The sequence below is a fragment of the Siphateles boraxobius genome, unplaced genomic scaffold, assembly GCF_051911475.1.
Source record: "Siphateles boraxobius isolate OS27281-9 unplaced genomic scaffold, OSU_SipBor_1 6, whole genome shotgun sequence".
Taxonomy (NCBI): domain Eukaryota; kingdom Metazoa; phylum Chordata; class Actinopteri; order Cypriniformes; family Leuciscidae; genus Siphateles; species Siphateles boraxobius.
The window spans coordinates 36,349,054-36,356,393 of record NW_027509186.1 but is presented as its reverse complement, the minus strand read 5'-3'; positions in this window follow the sequence as shown (position 1 = coordinate 36,356,393).

The following is a 7,340-nucleotide window of genomic DNA, read 5'->3' as shown; positions in this document are numbered from 1 at the left end:
CATTTATTTAATGGTAATTCAGTGGTATAGAATGATTACCATATTAATGTACCATGGTCTTTGTTTGTTGGTTTTATTAGACCCTTTTTTAATCTTAAGCGGCTTACAAATTTGAATTCAATTTAATTTCATATTGCGTTTCTGAAAAAACATATTGTTCCAAAGCAGTTTTAGAGGAAAACCCTGTTTCAGTTATTTGCACTGCACCTGGATGTATTGCACATGTCCAAAATCTGTTATTATACAAACAAGTACTTTTGAAGCCCTTTTTTTAAAAATCTTTCCTCTGTTATGTTTTCAGGCTTAAATGTGTGTGTCATTTGTTTTATCATGTGCCTTTTGTGGAAGCTGCACATATAGTGCTCTTAGCTTTCTCAAATCATAAGCCCGTCACATGTTGGCGTATTGGGCACGAGGTCCAGATAATCCAGCGCGCAAAAGAGGAATGAGCGTCACAGGATTACTGTAGCCTCTCTCTCTCTCTCTCTCTCTCTCTCTCTCTCTCTCTCTCTCTCTCTCTCTCTCTCTCTCTCTCTCTCTCTCTCTCTCTCTCTCTCTCTCTCTCTCTCTCTCTCTGCAGTCTGGCTTCATCACACACAATCATATGGTTTGTGCATTTCAGCCATAATGCGAAGAGTGGCCCATAAAAGTGTTTAGCCACTAAAAAATGTCAGAATGCAATTGCATTTGATGAAAATATATCCAGACTTGCATTCATTTTAAAGAAAGCTTTTCAAGAAAAATATAATGGATTGTTAAATTTAACAATAAAATGTATTTTGACACTGTGGTTGTGAAATTAAATTGAGTAGTTAGTTCTGATGACACTTTGATATTTTGTCTAAAAAAAATGGATATTCAAGTCACAGTGTAAACACTTTTTAAAGCCCCTTTAGTTCCCAAAATCTTGCTCAATATAAAAGAATAGCAGAGTTCACATCGCAGCTATAAACGATAACAGCACAGAGAAACAATATTGCTGAAATCATTTTTTAGAACAATTTTTTTTCAGCTGATGAACAATAAAACATTGACAGCTTTAAAGGGATGGTTCACCCAAAAAATTAAAATTCTGTCATTTACTCACGTTTGAGCATCAGCAAGATCCAATGAGGTTCATTACGCAGAACATTTGAACTTCTGTTTCTGTTCGCTGATCAATGTTTATGTGAATAAAAGCCTAAACTAAATCTGTTTATCATATAAAGCAAACGAGTCTTTTCAAAAAAAAATTGACTAAATCACTCAATTCATATGGATTAATTTTATGATCTCTTTATGAACTTTTTGAAGCCTCAAAAGTGTCAGTTTTAGCTGTCAATGGAGGGACAGAAATCTCTCAGATTTCATCAAAAAGATCTTAATTTGTGTTTTGAAGATGAACAAAAGTCTTATGGATGGGTTTGGAACGACATGAGGGCGAGTTATTAATGACCGAATTTTCATTTTTTGGGGTGAATCGTCAGACAAAAAAACTGCAGCATGCTTGAATTAAACAACAATATTGTCCGCCGGTGTGACGCTAATATAGTTATCTTTATAGCGATCATTCTTGTTATGATTCACAAAAACTTTGCTCTATATTGATTGAAATTTAGATGTTATTAGAGGATGAAACCACAGTTCTCTTGCATCGTTTAGCCTATATTCACACAAACTCATTTCAGATTCAATGAAGGTCGTTTTTATGGAAAGTTTTGCTGCATCTTAGCATGATAAAAACAACCAGATATATTTGACTCTACTAGTTTATATATAACATCATTATTGGCCCGCTGTCTGACTCCAAATACTTCACAAGCATTGAATTTGACTTTAATACCACGAGTGGTCTACAGAGGGCAGTGTGAGCTGAACTTTAGCCAGTCACCACTAGATTCAACTCAAGATACTCACTGAATGAGTCTGTTCTCTTCAGTAATTCTTCTGTAGGCTCATCTCTTCCAGACTGGACACTTCAGAGCTTCAGAGCTGGGCTTGTGTTTGACCTCTGTATGGTGATTCAGTTATGGATGAATGAATCCATATAGGCTGGTAAAATACAAAACAAGTGTGTCAAATAGAGCACAGTGGAAACTGCAGGTTATGAAAGGCTTTAAAGTCCTCCTGTGGTGAAAATCAAGTTTTTAATGTTGTTTATGTGTCTAGAGGCGTTTTTAATTTGCTTTAAGACAAACCATGTGCAAATTCATAAGTCAACACCATTGCTGAATATTTTCTCCTTAAAACTGCAGTGAACCAAAAGACAGTCTTAAAAACACGGTTTGAAATCTCTGGTGTTTCTGACGTCACAAACTACCTTGTAACCAATCAGATCAACGTGTGATCGTCAGCGAGTGGATCTCTGAGCTGAGTGAGTGAGTGGAGGCGGGGCTCATTTGCATATTCATAGAACCACGTATACTAAATCAAACAAGGGTTAAGAGTTACATTCAAGATATTTTAAGGAATGAAGAATTTTTTTCCCAAGGAAAACTAAAACTTAAATATGTAATTTCGGTGATTAAAGTTGAGTTTTAAGGGATAAAATAATTGACTACAGGGGGACTTTAACTAAAAGGGCAAGACCAGGGCTAGTTGTCACACTTTCTATACACTGTATGTTTTACTTTGTATGTTTTTTTTTAAGAAATCAATACTTTTATTCATTAAAGATGCATGAAATTGACAAATTACAGTAAAGACATTTATAATGTTTCTATTTCAAATAAATGCTGTTCTTTTGAACTTTGATCTTTGAACTTCAGCAAAGAATCACCGTTTCGACAAAAATATGAAGCAGCACAACTTTTTTCAACATTGATAATAATCAGAAATGTTTCTTGAGCACCAAATCATCATATTAGAATGATTTATGAAGGATCATATGGAGTAATGCTGAAAAATTCAGCTTTGATCACAGGAATAAATTACAGTTTAACTTATTGCCAGAACAAGTAATTTTAAATTGTAATAATATTTCACTGTTTTTACAGTATTTTTCATCATATAAATGAAGCCTTGGTGGACAGAAGAGACTCTTTCAAAAACATTAAAAAAATCTCACCAACCCCAAACTTTGGACAGTAGTGTATTATCTCAGGAAAGGTTTAATTTTGAAAGTTCGTTTTGTATAAACCTTGATTAGCTAAGATGTTTGATAAGTCGGGTCTCCGGAAATAGGGTTTAATTCTCCTTAAAATTAAGACCGTTTTAGAGTTAGAAAGCTTTTTTTTTTACTGCAACTAAAATCCATAGTTATTTCCCCTGAAAAGAGGGGGAAAATAATTTTAAAAAAATTCTGCAATTGAGTGTGTGTTTAGACAGAACAGCTTCATCTACAGCCATCACTTATTGGTAGAAGCATTTCAGACACAGGAATCTGTATATATCATCAGTGTTTCTATGGCAACAGAGATTATGTCAATGTCATTTTGAGACACCATCGAATAATTGATTTAGTGTCATTTTTATGGGTTTTGTTATATTTGTAGAAAGATAATCCCTCTCGGCACACGCCGCCCACTCACAACATCTCCGCTGTCCTCCACTTCACCAGCACTGAGGCTTCTGTCTTTCACACATATTTACAAGTCAAACCAGATAGCCAACAATAATGAATGTAGGGAATTGATTTTATCCATCAGGAACAGATTGGATTGTGAACATTTGCCATTACAATAACATAATGGAGCTGGAGGGGAGAGATCACAAAGTAAGAAGGATTGTGACGTCATCTGAAAGCATCTTTGCACTCTTTTGTGTTTTGTTTCATGCAGCCCATCTAACTAAAGTATATTATGTTTAGTATAATTTTAGCATTAATCCCTGTATACTATTATAGTATTTATTCATATTTTGAATTAGCTTTATTTTTATGTTTTCAGTTTTCATTTAAAAGTTTAATTTAATTTAAGTTTTGGTCATTTTTGTATGTGCTTTTTTTTAATCAAGAGAAAAGCTCTATTTAACTTTTTAATGAATTCATTCATTCATTTAGTTTTAGTAATTTTAGTACTTAGAAATATTAGAAATTAGAAATACTTAGAAATTATAAACGTTGCCTGGATGGCAACAAACTCAGTTAAACAAAGTTTTTCATTTGACAAAATGCTTTTCAATAGTGGTAGTTTTAGTTAAAGTCCCCCTGTAGTCAATCATTTTATCCCTTAAAACTCATCTTTAATCACAAAACAACATTTAAACGTTTTTTTCCTTGAAAAACAATTCTTCACACCTTAAAATAGCTTGAATGTATGATGAGTTGATGATCACGCATTGATCTGATTGGTTACAAGGTAGTTTGTGACGTCAGAAACTCCAGCGATTTCAAACTGTGTTTTTGAGACTGTCTTTTGATTCACTGCAGTTTTAAGGAGAAAAATACTCAGCAATGATGTTGACATGAGTTTACACATGGTTTGTTTAAAGCAAACTAAAAACACCACACAGACATATAAACAACATTAAAAACTCGATTTTCTCCACAGGGGGACTATAACAATAACAACACTGACCTGATATAAGTAAATATATAATGAAGTGGTAAATAATAACAATAGCAGCATACCATCTGATAATATCCGTCCCAGTTTTTAAATTAGTAGCTAACCGACCTGTTTTATTTTTCACGACTTTGATTAGAACTTAAATATGTTTATTCCTAGAGGTTCCGGCAAAATTTGAATTGCTGCAGTAAATGTAGGCCTAAAAATGTTTAATTAATTTGAATGATTATTTTAATTTTTTTTAAGATTGTCTAGTTTGATCGCTTCCATAGACCCAGTACTTCTGTGGTAATTTGAATATTTTTAACACATAAATAACGATACTGGTTGGTAGAAAAGCCTGTTTGTGAAGCTGTTTAATAGGCTACCTATATATGATCATCATATTTTTTTTATTAAATTATAATATTTCAATATATGATAAATGCTTTCTCTGGCTCAGCAGAAGTGCAAAAGCACAAAGTAAAATGGTTGTCATTTACGAATAAGATATTGTGGTTGTTTGAATCATGATCGCGATCTTTTAACGATTAATCATGCAGCGCTATCCTTATGATTACTGTTGCCATGGTCACTTCAGAACTCGACTATTTTAGTTCCAAATTAAATGCGCACGCTGACTACGTTTGACTTTTGTCTTTTCTGAAACTTTGCTGTTGAGAAGAACATAGAATACTTGCTTTTAAATAACACGCACCTTTTGGAGGGGGTCTCAAGCCCTAATGATGGGGTTCAGGCCCTTTCTAAAACCCTCTAGAATTCACAGCCTTTGATGCGACTCCATCAGACTGAGTCACACTCTCACACCAGTTCAAGCGGCTCTTCCCACGCGCGAGTGTGTGTTTGTGTGAGGGAGTTAAAGAGGAATTCAGGAAGCTGACATGTCCTTATGAATGACTTCTGTGTTTAAATGACAAGTGTGTGTGTGTGTGTGTGTGTGTGTGTGTGTGTGTGTGTGTGTGTGTGTGTGTGTGTGTGCGCGCGCGCTTGTGTTCGGAACTTGTTTGAAATTGAGTGTTTGGCTATTTTGCAGTCTGCTTGTCTTAATCTGTGTGTGTATTCTTGCATGTGCGTGAGGCCTCAATTACACACTTGAGCCTCTGATTACTCGTCATTACGCCTTTAAGAGCGATTGGGAGCGGTTGCCATAGTAACCTGACCCCAGAAGCCATTGAACAATTACTCTTGTACTTTCTAAGAAGCATTTAGGAAGCTTTCCAGCATCTGCGCGTAATTTATTACAAGCCTTCACTCCGCGGTCTCAATCATGCTAATTCTATAATTAACAAGCATAATGCTATTAGCAGCATTCCAGCGCTGTTGCTGCATCTCTGAGCGTTTGGATGAACAAGCATCGGTCAACTGAACCGACTCACTGATGGATCACATGATTCACATTTGACAACGGTTTGGTGTTGCATGGTCTTAGTATTAATAAGATGATATATTTAATAATTGATAACTGCTTGGGTGATTAATAAAAAAATCCAATGGTCTTGCTTCTAAAATAATCTAAATAATGTGTAAAATAATGGTGTTTTTTAATAAAAATTATAATATGCTTAATTCATGTGAAATTCAGAGAGAGCTTATATAGAGAGATTTACGAGAAAGGCTATCTGTTTTGTGGTAAACCTCACAGGAAGCTGCCGGAGTGGTTTTACCTTTTAATGGCCGTTAATCCCGCGCGCAGTTGGCGGGCACATTTAATCCCGCGCGAAACCCAAAGCTACTTTGGCTAAAAAAAACCATCCTGTAAACCTGCCACCGCTTCATCCACTCGTGCCCGCTCATATGAAGATGATACACGGTTAGGCTAAGACAAGTGTTACACACCATATATCAATCTGAGATTCGCGTCGTTTTGTGTTTTTAACTGCCACGTGAAAATGAGCGGGAAAATGAAGCAGCGGTTGTTCGCGATGCAGCTGAGAATCTGTGGTTGCCATGGTAAAAAGTGGATTAATCGAAGCTTTCTTCCAGATCAAGTGGATGTTTTCGCAACATCAAGCTGGCTTGGAATAGATCCCAGAAAATAAATTTGCTGGTAAGATGAGTCACTTAATTCAAATTTTTGCTATAATGTATAACATTCTTGTACCCTTATGGTTATGTATTCTCACAAGTAGGTCTAGAAGTTAGGCTACTTTCATGCATGACTAATAATGTGTGCGTGTGTGTGTGTGTGTGTGTATGTATGTGTATATATATATATAGGCTATATCTCGAAATAAACATTTTATTTTTTATTCATACTTTGGCAGGGCAATTAAGTTTAATTATATGTTTAATTATTGATCTTGGTAATTATCTTATCTGACTGAAAATTGTATGGCTTTATTGTGAATGTTATCGAAACCAACCCAATCATAATACAGTATTTTTTGTTTATTTCACACATTAGGCTACCTTTTTGGAATCCCATCACTCCCATCACCCATCACTCACACTTTTTTATTTTATTGTCTCCTGAGAAAATCTGATAATCTGCACATATTTAAGAGGTATTTCTTTAAAAAAAATCTGTTATTTATTTAGTGCGCATGTCGTTCAAAAACCTCACTTATTTTCCGTGTGACGCAAAAGAAGAAATATAGAAAACACCACATTCTTCAAAACATCTTGTTCTATGTTCCACAGAAGCAAGTAAATCATACTGGTTTGGACATGAAGATGGATAAACAATGACAAAATGCTCATTTCTGGATTAACTATCCCTTTAATTTTGAACAACAAAATTCAGTTACTTTTCTATCACATTACTTCCTTATACATTCACATAGGTGTTCATTCAGACTGTTTCTGACCTTTCCAGCTTTAAATCCACTGGATTAATCAAACATCATCCCTTAG